Here is a 12,424-nt window from a genome sequence, read left to right on the forward strand (position 1 = left end):
ATCATCCTTCGAGACCTGTCTCGATGGATCTTGATTCCCAATATGTACTCGGCATCACCCAAGTCTTTCATGGAGAAACAACTCTTCAACCATTCCTTGACTGACTCAAGCATTGGTATGTCGTTCCTCATGAGAAGTATGGCATCTACATACAAGACTAAGAAAACTATGCTGCTCCCACTGGACTTCTTGTATACACAAGGTTCCTCTTCGCTTTTGAGAAAACCAAACTGTTTGATTGCTTCATCAAAACGAAGGTTCCAACTCCTTGATACTTGCTTCAATCCATAATTGGATTTCTGAAGTTTGCATACCTTTCCAGGATTTTCTGGATCTTCAAAACCCTCAGGTTGTGTCATATACACTTCCTCCATCAAGAACCCATTCAAGAAGGCGGTTTTGACATCCATGTGCCAAATTTCGTAATCGAAAAATACAGCAATCGCTAGAAGAATCCGAATGGACTTAAGCATTGCTACTGGGGAAAAGGTTTCATCATATTCAATACCATGAATCTGTCTGTACCCTTTCGTAACTAGTCTTGCTTTATAGATGTAGGCATTTCCATCCTTGTCTGTTTTAATCTTGTAAACCCACTTGTAGCCAATAGGTTTTACCCCATTAGGCAAGTGGGACGATAGGAGTCTCGCTAGTTGAATTAGCTTGCTCCGACGCATGATTATGCGCCCTCGCCTCTGATGTGGAGTTATCCACATCCATTTGTTGCTCGTCTCGAATTTCTTCGAGAACTACTTTACTCCCACTTGGCTTTCTAGAGAGGAATTCCTTTTCTAGAAAGACACCATCGCGAGCAATAAACACTTTGTTATCTTCGCGATTGTAGAAGTAATACCCTCTTGTCTCTTTGGGGTAACCCACAAAGAAACACTTGTCTGATTTAGGGTGTAGTTTGTCGCCTTGTAAACGTTTTACATAGGCTTCACATCCCTAAATCTTGAGAAAAGACAAATTTGGAACTCTTCCATTCCATATCTCATATGATGTCTTTTCAACTGCTTTGGACGGGCTTCTTTTTAATACTCTGGCAGCTGCTTCTAGTGCATATCCCCAGAATGATATGTGAATATCAGTAAAGCTCATCATGGACTGAACCTTGTCCAGTAAGGTCCTATTTCTCCTTTCTGACACCCCATTTAACTGTGGCGTCCCTAGAGGGGTTAACTGTGAAAGTATTCATTCCACAATTAATCAGATGTTCATCAAATTCTTGGGTTAAATATTCACCACCATGATCAGATCGTAATGCTTTAATTGTTCTCCCAAGTTGGTTTTGTACTTCATTCTGGAGTTCTTTGAACTTTTCAAAGGCTTCCGACTTCTGCTTCATTAAGTAAATATAACCAAATCTACTTAAATCATCAGTAAAACTAATGAAGTAACTAAATCCACCCCTAGCCTTTGAACTCATTGGTCCACACACATCCGTATGTATGAGTCCCAAAAGGTCACTTGCTCTTTCACCTACACCCGTAAAGGGTGACTTAGTCATTTTACCAAGCAAGCATGACTCACAATTTTCAAATGATTCATAATCAAATGTTGAAAGGAGTCCATCCTTATGTAATTTCTCGATGCGCTTTTGGTTAATATGTCCAAGCCTACAATGCCATAGGTAAGTTGGGTTTGATCCATCTATTCTTTGCTTTTTGTGATCTATGTTATAGATATGAGTTGTATAATCTAATTAAGACATACAAGCCATTAAATAACTTTGCTTTAGCATATAACATATTTTCTTTGGAAATAAAACAACACTTGTCTCTTATTTCAAAAGAAAAACCTTCAATATCTAAAATTGGAACTACAATAATGTTCTTGGTAATTGTTGGAACATAATAACATTTATTAAGAACCAAAATTAAACCAGACGGAAGTCTTAAATGATAATCTCCAATAGCAAGTGCAGCAACTGTTGCTCCATTTCCTACTCGGAGTGTGACTTCCCCTTTTGTTAATGCCCTACTCTCTTCTAGGCCCTGCATGTTATTAACAATGTGAGCACCACAACCGGTATTGAATACCCAAGTTGAAGAAGAAGTAAGATTAATTTCTACAACAAAAACATTAGGTAACTTTTTACCTTCAGTTTTCACTGGTGTGTAATGGGGACACCCTGGTGTATGGCAAAGCCAATTACCACAATAGAAGCATTCGCTTTGTCTCCTTTTTAGGTACTCCTCAGCATGGTTGAGTAAAAGGTTGACTAATGTCACCGTCGAGCCCTCATCATTATGAGTAAGCCTGACTATATCAAATCCATCGTGGAGTGAGAACAAGATTATGCCATGCGCGGAGTCATCATCAAACGGTCTCCCAAGGACGTCCATCTGATTGAATAAATCAATCAGTTCATTGACATGGGCCCTTACTGACTGACCAGGCATGAGTTTCTTAGCCATTATCTTACAATGAACATTGTAAGCCTCATACCTTATGATGTCAGTCTAGGAGTAGTAAATCTGAGGTATCGAATTAACGACCTCTCTTACATTGTGGTCGTTGAAGTTTCCACCTCCACTTCCTAATGCCCCAATGCCACCTCGACAGATGGCACGAAGACATTCACACAAGTTGGTTAACTCAGTGCATGAACCTTCTTTTCCAACAACTTGGAATAGATTCTAAAATAAGATTCCTGACTTTCTCTGCATCCGAAACAATTTTCGCATGCCTTTCAGGATCATAACCTTTAGTATACTTGCCCTCAACGGGTATATATAAACGAGATTCAAGCTTTTGGCTTATGAGAACATTTCTCAACTCGTTCTCCCATTCCCTGAAGTTTATGAGATTCAGCCTTAAATTTAGTTTCGTTGGCAAAATAGTGTTGTCATTATAGTTATTCATCTACAAACAAAAACAAAACGAGGCAAAGTTCATTATGTTTAATAATTTTAAAGTACCATAAACGATTTAAATTGGTAATGTTAAAGAATTTATTCAATATTAAAATGATCCCTATTGAATTAAATGATTCCAAGAACCTTTATTTGTGTAACAGTTGACCGGACTGAGGCCCTACCATCAAGCATTACATTTTCAAGGTGAGTAAACTCTTTACTGATTACAACTCTTTGTAATTCTTGGTTGAATAATTAACCATCACATGTTTAATTATTACACTTAGCTTCAAGGTTCTAAACGCTTTAGGTAACCTTGTTGAGTACAACCAATTAAATGTGTAGAACGTGATCTACCCCAAATTACCTACGATAACAAGTGCCACTCTGCTGAGGCCGACCCATCACTCATGATCTAAGGATTGTTAGGTATTCAATTGGAAAAGCAACCTCAATATTACTGGGACCTAGATTCAATTATGTTGTGATTATTTAGTGAACTCTAACGCATCATCAATCAACATAAAATAAATCTAACATGCATAATCTACTAATGCATAAATAAAACATGACATAGTATGACCCCTTAATCCTAAGAAAACTAATAAAGCAGAAAAATGCTCCCACTTGAATCTTTATGGATCTCATCCATCTTATTCCTTTGGGCCTCCACTCCATTGGCTTCTTGGATCAACTGCAACCTGTAATATTATTCTATTCTATCTACTACTTAAATAAAATAAAATAAAATTACAAAAATACTTAACGGTACGCAGACGGTATTTAGATTACAAAAATACGAAACGATGCGCAGATCGTATTTAGAATCTATGGGCCATACTAGTCTATATATAGAAATAAATAATATCATATATTATAAAGTGCCACATAATAAATCACTCATCATGCTTTCCTAAACTACAACATCGAATGTTCACAATTAAGGAAACATGGCTCCAAAATATCTCATATTTTTAATTAATTACTACAATTAGATAATATCATATATTATTTCTAACCAACCATAAAATATCATATATTTATATTTTATTTTAGGTAAGAGACAGAATCAAATCATATTTTAATTATAGAAGATAAATCATATCTATTTTCCATGATTATCCTAACTAATTTAGGAGATTCTATCCTAATTGCCTAGCCATTCACATAATTTTAAATCAATTATTATCCAAAATTAATTATGGGATAATCTCATTAAATCAATTTTTATCCAAATAGAATCTTTTGCTCCATAATTATCCAAACTTAACAAAATTAACCACTTTAACTTTGTTAATTATCTTTTTACAAAATCAAAACTTATCTTTTAAATTTTAATTTCGAAATCTGATTTTTATTAAAATAAAATAAATTTTTTTTTGAGAACCGTGCACCAGCCATCGTGGTGTGGCCTGTCGAAGCCGGCCACGGTGGTCGTACACCGTGAGGTGTACGCTGCTTGCAGCAGTGTACAACAGTAGCAGTAGTGCCACGCAACCCTTGCACGGTGTTGCTGTTTCTGCCCCTCCCTGACCCGCCTGCTGCCCCGCCCCGCCCTCCCTCCGGACCACCTGCAGCGGCAGTCGCCGTGGCTGCGCCACCCAGCCGCAGTTGCCGCTGCTAAAAACCTTTTTTTTTTAATTTAAATAAAAACAAAACAATTTTGTAAAAATTAAATTAATCTTAATGTGGTCCAATTAATTTCAAAATTAAATCATATTCAATCTTGAAATTAGGGTTCTTCATGAAATTAATCCCCAATTTAGTTTAACTCTTAAATTAAATAATTTGATCATGAAAATTCATAATTTAGCATGAAATCAGATAGATTAAATTCATTAAACACATAGCAATCAAATTAAATCAAAACCAAAACACAAATTTCACAAATTAGGGTTTAGGGTTTCGAAAATTAGGGTGGGGGAGTTCGAATTTTTTGAGTGATTTAGGGGCAAAATTCGGATCTTTGATGGCTAATTTGGAGCAAATTAAACAACTTTTAATGATTCTATATTGTTAAATCACATTTAAAATAATAATTGACCCATAATTAAATTATTCTCCCTTCTAATTGAATTAAAATTGTGGACTATCAAAGAATTAATATTTAATATATGTACATGCATAGGCTAACTGATACCACTGTAGGAGTTTATAGGTACATATTGCGGAAACATGAATCACATTCATATAGCACCTAATCCCAAGATCATGCATAACACATAAAGGATTAGAATTAATACCTTTGAAGCGTGATTCCACGTGTGATCGAGCATGAACAAAGGGAGATAAAGAACCCCAAGCGTGATTCCTCTACTTGGTCCACGAGTACGGATCAAACCTCCACTAATGCTAGTTAGCCGTGATCGAACACTTCAATCAACCTTTGACGGAGATGTGAGTCACGAGCACACCACGAACCACCCACGACACCACCACACGCGCCACCTAAGGAGGAGGGCCGTACGGACAGGGAGGAGAGAGAAAGGGCCGAATAAATAAGAGAGAATTAGGGTTTTGGTCTTGGTTGCTTGATTCACAATTAACTGTTAATTGTTATGTCGTACAACCCTAGCATGTCATAAACTCATGAGACCCAATAATGGGCCTCTAACTTGTTTGACCCAATACTCTTGTGTGTAACCTCATAGGATCCATTCTATAAGGCTTTGGGCTACTCAACTAGCCCAAAGATCAATTGTCATATCTAGCACCAAACATTGACGACCCTATAGAATGAACTAATTATCTCCATAATTGTGATCCTTGATATATCTAGTAATTGCACTTATCGAAGAAAGAACTCCTTCACGATTGGCGGTTGATGGCTATGTGTTCATTTGGCGATTGATGGAGTTGGTGGCTGGTTTGTACAGCAGCAAGGGGGAGCAGAGGATGGTGTGTGTGAGTGGTGCAGGTTAAGCAAATGGTGGGGTATATGATAATGAGTAGCATCAGGGGAGGGAGTAATTGAGAGAAGAGAGACAATAGAATTGGAGGGAAAGAAAGGGTTAAAAATTAGAAAGGATGGGGGTAAATCGTCGCACGTGACTCACACGTGGTGGTCAACGCTGTTAAACCAAGTCAACACGCCTAAAACCACCCTTAGGTGTTATCATACAAAAAATAAGTGGTATTAGGTGTGTTTTCACAAAAAAAAAAAACAAATTTATAAGGTGTTTCTCACAACAAATCACTCTTAAAAGGTGTTATCTGACAAAATTTCCTTAACTTTATTTCAATACATATCAAACAACATATTTTATGATAAAAATATGTTGTTATTACGTTAATAAAACAAGCTATAATCAAAGGTAATAAATGAATAGTGAAAAAAATAATAAAATATGCGGCTATTTCACCAAATGTCACTGAGCACTTTAATTATTCACCAAATGCCATCAAAGTTTTCAAAATTCACCAAATGCCACCGAGTTTTTAAAAACTTTACCGAGTGCCATTAATGACTAACGGTCGCTAACTCTGTTAGTCATTAGGATTAAACCATGACACATGTCATGATATGATTGATTTGTGGGTGAATTATTAAATTGTTCAGTGTCATTTGGTAAAATAGCCATAATACAATACAATGGGAGTGTTTGGCGCTAGCGTTTGAGTAGATTTTAGGTAGCTTTTAGTGGTTTGACTTGATCAAACCACTACTTAACAAAAAAATGTAAGTGTTTGACAAAGAAGTGATTAGAGTAGTTTTTAGTGGTGAAGGTAGCTTTTATAAAAAGTTAGAAATATTAGCTTTTGAAATTAGAGGTAGCTTTTGAGGCAGCTGTTGAAAATTTAATCTATAGTATTAAATATAAAATATTGATTTTTAAATGTAACAGCTAGTCAACCGCTACTTTACCGAACACTCACACCTAAATTATCTATCTTCACAGTTAACAACTTGTTGACATCTAAAAGCAACCTATACATCTAACAACTACCTTCACATGTATATTTTGCCGAACACGGCTAATATGGAGTAATAAAATACGAATGAAGTGAGAATAGAAACTTCGTCATTATGTGTCATACGTGTGGACGTGTGCCTGGATTAGATACCGGTTCACCCACCAACAACATCATTGAAATGATTGAAATCCCTGCCAAATTCACTTGTTTATCTTTTACTCCCATTTTCTGCCAAATTCAAACTTCAGAGTTATACTCTTCTTGTATGATTTGTATCAGTGCAATCATACCAAGCTTCAGAGCAAGTCTTCAGCTGCGCTACTTTGGGTTTCAAATTGTCACTTTCATTTTCCCAGCTTCTGAGAAGGTTTTTTCTTTTCTTCTTCAACTCATGCAAATTTTGATTATTTTCTCGTTCAATGAAAATGTACTCTTACTGTTTTTCAATTTTGTGGGTATATTTTGATATTAATTGTTTGTGTGTTCATTTGGCTCCAATATTGAGTAAATTAAGTTACCACCCTGATAGCAGATTAGGAGTATTTCTTGTTGAATCTCATGATTTATTGTATTTTACAAACTAAAATAAAAAAGATAAATAAATGTTTTTGTAATTTTGTTTAATGAATTATGTTATCAAATTCATTCATTCATCCACCTAATGGAGTTATGGCAGAACTAAATAACAGTACTAATCTTTGTGATGTAGGCGAGATTTGATCCCGAATCTTGGGGGGTTTAAGCTAACTGATTTTGTCAATAATATGTTTTATATAATTGGGGTAGAAGAATGCAAGAGATGAAGAGAGTGTATAATTTACACCCGCGTGTAGAATGGAAAGTATGTAAATAATCCGGTTGAACATGATATTTAAATTGTATGATTCACTGAATTGCAATCTACTGAAATCCTCAATGATGAATGTTCATGTCTTTCTTTGGTCATCGCGTAAATTGCTGATACGTAGTATTTGTTTACATAGTATGTGCCATTTATTTACATAAAAGTTGATCAATCTAATAAGTAAAGATTGTTGTTCACGTTTCCAACTTATAATTCGAAATATATTCTTAGGTATGTTGAAGAGTGTTGGAATAATCTTGTTTATTGCCTTAGTGGCAACATGTATGTATCAATCTAACCTGCCACCATCACCGAAGATATGTGGGTTTCCTGGTGGACCACCCATAACAGCACCAAGAGTGAAGCTGAGAGATGGTAGAAATTTGGCCTACAATGAGATTGGTGTACCAAAGGAGAATGCCAAGTTTAAAATTGTATTTGTTCATGGTTTTGGCAATTCCAGACATGATGTGGTTGTTGCAGCTAACCTTCGTAAGGTAATTGATTTTTTTTTTCTACCCAAGGATGTAAATTCCTTATTCTTTCTTTCTTGCTTTTAATTTTATTGAAAACTAGTAATAGCAAAATGAAATTTTTTTCACTGAGGAATATAAGTTGGGGCTACTTGAATTGATATGCTCTTGTGATATGATCAGAATTGGTGCTAGTCTAATCTCAGCATAATAAAGCCAAAATAATTTATTTCCTACCTTGGTTATCAATAAATTACTTATACAAAGTAGGTCAAGCTTAGAAAGAAGACCAACTTTTGATGACACGGAATTGGAGAACTCTCTCAACTTGGTCCTTTTGTGAACATTTGTGATAAAATCTAGTCCTCTATGATTTTCTTCATTGTGCATCACTATGTGATATGATTGATAAGTTTCTATTAATTGAATTACTTCCTCCGTTTTTATTTTGCTTGCTACATACCTTTTTGGAATCCACAAGTAAAAATTAGAGAAGGTGATCGGACAGCCCAGTAAAAATATTTAAACCTTAATATCTCAACTCCAAAGTCTCTACCCTTGCCTATTATTGATGTTTTGTTAATTTCTACATTTAATCTCTCATTTTTCTTTTTAACCATGTGACAAATAGATACTTCCTCTGAAATTTTTTAGCTGAATTTTTTTTACTATGAACACTATTCACAGGTTACTTTAACTTCTTTTGTGATTTATTTGCATATTATGTTATGAACTTTCCTTGTCATTAATACATTCCATAAAATGCACTCTTTACTTCTAGACAAGAAATGCTATTTCATTCTATTGATTTGACATATTAGACATTCATAAGCTTCATTCTTCTTTTTTTTTTTTCTTCTCTCTCTCACAGGAAGTCATTGAACAGTTGGGATTGTATATACTGTCATTTGATAGGCCAGGTTATGGAGAAAGTGATCCTGATCCAAAGAGAACAGTGAAAAGCTTTGCTTTGGATATTGAAGATCTTGCCGACCAGTTAAAGCTTGGGGATAAATTTTATCTCCATGGGCGGCCAAACAGTTTGGGGTTCCCTCAAATACATTCCTCACAGGTATTGTCTTAAATCTAACCATTCCATACATCTTAACACAGGTAGCGAGTATGGTTCTTTCTATGACCAGGCATTCTGTATTGATCGCTTATGAATATTATAAGTTTACAAGGTTCATAATATTGACTATTGAGTGAAAATATTATAAGAATTGTTTGGTTCATTTGGTGAGTTAGAAGTACTCAAAATTGGGTTTAAGATCCTAAAAAATAATTTAGTATTTTAGTGATAGCATCTTGTCAGAGTCTACAGGTTACCTGTCAACAACTTTTTGAATCATTTCTGTTCCTATACATTGTGTAAAGTATTTATTATTGTGGTATTGGAATTTGACTTTTTTGAAGACGTTAGCAGTAGGCTTGCTCCCCTCTGGAAAATTTGGAGAGTGAGAGTGTGAGAATGACTTCCTTGAAAGTAAACAATGCAATGTACAAGACTACAAGTCTATTCATAAAATACTTACCTCTATAATGATCATATTTTCAATTGCACTTATAGGTATAGGTCCTTGATAAGTCTGATATTACATTCAATTATTGGCCGTATTCTGATGGATTGGACCCACACCCACATTGAGCGATCTTATAATGGCTTGGAAAACATTATGTTTTTGAAGTTTCCTACTATTTGACAGTGAAAATCCTGACAATATGAATGCAGGAAAATTACCTTGGGGTAATTCAACTCTACTAAGTATATTGGAATAGATAACTTTTCAGCATCATTATTATTATCATCATGCCTTCATAGTGGCTCACTCTGGTGTAGGGCTGGCAATCCCTGACCCGACTCAATAACACGACCCGAACCTGACCTGAATCGAACCCAAACAACCCAAATTCGACCCGATTTGACCCAAATTTCATATTTCATAATAATATTAAGTTTTACACTATTTTTAATAGTTTCTTTGCATAACCCGAAATCGACCCGAACCGGACTGCTGACCCGAATTGCCACCCCTACTCTGATGTAATGGAGGGTGATGTACATTACTTAATTATGAAATGAATTAGAGGCTATGAGCAATTGACTATGGATTGACACATAAATTTCACCAACATAACTTTTTTAAAAAAAAAAAAAAAAAAAGAAAAGAAAAGAAAAAAAAAAAAGAAAGAACAACAAAACAAGGCTTTTGATGTTTGTAAGAGCTACTTTAATTTAATCAGTTATATACTGTAAATGCCTGAGGATATTATTTTAAAGCCATTGATAATGGTTGAATGTTCATATGTTCGTTTTAGTATGTAAGATAATAATATAATTAAAAATGCTTTTTGGTTTTGTTTGCTGATATGCTGTTGCAGGCTAGCAGGAGCAGCAATATTAGCTCCAGTAGTGAATTACTGGTGGAGTGGCTTGCCTAACAAATTAGCTAATGAAGCCTTTCAGCGACAACCACCACAGGACCAATGAGCACAAAGGGTTGTCTACTACTTTCCCTGGCTTACTTACTGGTGGAACACTCAAAGGCTCTTTCCTGGTTCCAGTGTCGCGGCAGGAAAAGCTGTACTAAGTAGACAGGATTATGAACTTATCCCCAAGATTATTTCACTCGGAACTAGTCATATGGTAAGTTAGCTTATTCCATCAGCTTTGACTTTATTTCATAATGCTTATCGTTTTTTGTTTTTGGGTACACAGTGTAGCTCAAATTTTAATCTGGAACTGCTGCATGATATTCATCAGTCTTAACCAAGTAGCATTTGTCTTCCTTAGAAATTTTGCAGGGAGAGAAATTATAGACTATATGCTAATTTGCTACATCTGTTTCAAACTGGTAAACCAACTTACGTATCTGATCAACTGAATCTGACTGCTATTTTGACATCATAGCTTAATGTAAGGAGGGACTGGTAGCTATTTTCCAAGTTAGATGAAATGTAGTTTGTAAGAAGGTCAAGTAATTGATGGCTTGATGTGTAAATAGTATTTTTTTGTCTGGATTTCAGAGCAACTGCTTGGAATAGTAGGATAATTATTCTAATAAAGAAAATCTGTGGCTTTTCAGGGACAGGTGAAGCAACAAGGAGAATTCGAGTCAATATACCGGGACATGATGATTGGATTTGGGAGCTGGGATTTTAGTCCGCTGAATCTGACAAACCCCTTTGAATCCAAGCAAGGATCAGTGCATTTATGGCAGGGTAATGAAGATACACTTGTACCTGTCACGTTGCAGAGATACATCGCTCAAAGACATCCATGGATTCAGTACCATGAGGTGTCCGGGGCAGGGCATTTGTTTCCCTTTGCAGACGGGATGAATGAAGCTATTCTCAAAGCACTACTTCTTGGCAAGAACTCCTAAGACACCAGTTTAGGTTTCATGCAACCTTAAAAATGGTCATGTTCCGAGTGCGTCAATATTAGTGGCAATGTTGTGCATGTTTGGTAGTTTATAAAAATATTTCTGTACAATAATACGATGTTATAAGTTCTGATTTACAGCTGAATATAGTGCCAAGTTTACACTAAACTTGGACAAAGCAGTGTGCTACTAATTTCACAGCCTGCAGAAAGCTAGATGGCGGTCAATGGAGCTTACAGTGAATCAGTTGAATGGCCTTATGCTATAGTAAATTAATTCATTTATGAAATAACTTTTATAAGTTCTGAATTTTGCAAAACTAATTATTATTTTGTTATAGTTTATGGAAATCAATCACTAAGATAATTAAGATAAATCGCTTACCCACAATCCAGAGTGAACCAGAGAACCTACCTCCACCTAGTTCTTCGGACTACCAAATCTATCTCTATCCACTTGATAGGTTTGCAAGTACAAAAAGATGGAAGTGGAAAGCACAAGAGGCTTTGGGTTTCAGATATAAGAATCATGTCTAGAACAAGCGAGTGCAAATGGAAGTGGTAACTAAGAAACGACGTGTAAAGTTGCACGTCATTGGCTGCCATGGCATAGGAACGCCACAAAAGATGAAACTAACGTAGGTCAATTCCAATCTAAACAACTATGGGCATTACCTATTACACTTATGGTGAATTACCTTACATGATAGACATAATACTTATGGTAAAAAGCTCAAATGTAGCTTACAAACATTTGATTAATTTACAATCAAATAATCCTATACTTGATTGTAAAATAATCCTATATTGGGTCATAACTTTATTTAACATTTACAATCCTATACATGCCAAATTCCAGGTTTGATTGTGTGAAAGCAGAGAACTGGCACAAATGTTACCTCCTCTGTTTCACTAAAATTACAATAATTAAAGTATATTTTAAGAA

At 35.5% G+C, this 12,424-nt stretch overlaps 1 pseudogene across 1 annotated transcript; it reads left to right on the forward strand.

The window, feature by feature from the left end:
* Nucleotides 1-6,947: 6,947 nt before the first annotated feature.
* Nucleotides 6,948-11,687, forward strand: LOC145576544 (uncharacterized; annotated as a pseudogene). The gene is made up of 5 exons (XR_014098432.1): nucleotides 6,948-7,143; nucleotides 7,852-8,117; nucleotides 8,965-9,165; nucleotides 10,476-10,740; nucleotides 11,180-11,687. The product of XR_014098432.1 is annotated as an uncharacterized LOC145576544 (transcript).
* The last annotated feature ends 737 nt before the right edge of the window (nucleotides 11,688-12,424 follow it).

Source organism: Chenopodium album, chromosome 13, assembly GCF_948465745.1.
Source record: "Chenopodium album chromosome 13, dcCheAlbu1.1, whole genome shotgun sequence".
Lineage (NCBI taxonomy): Eukaryota > Viridiplantae > Streptophyta > Magnoliopsida > Caryophyllales > Amaranthaceae > Chenopodium > Chenopodium album.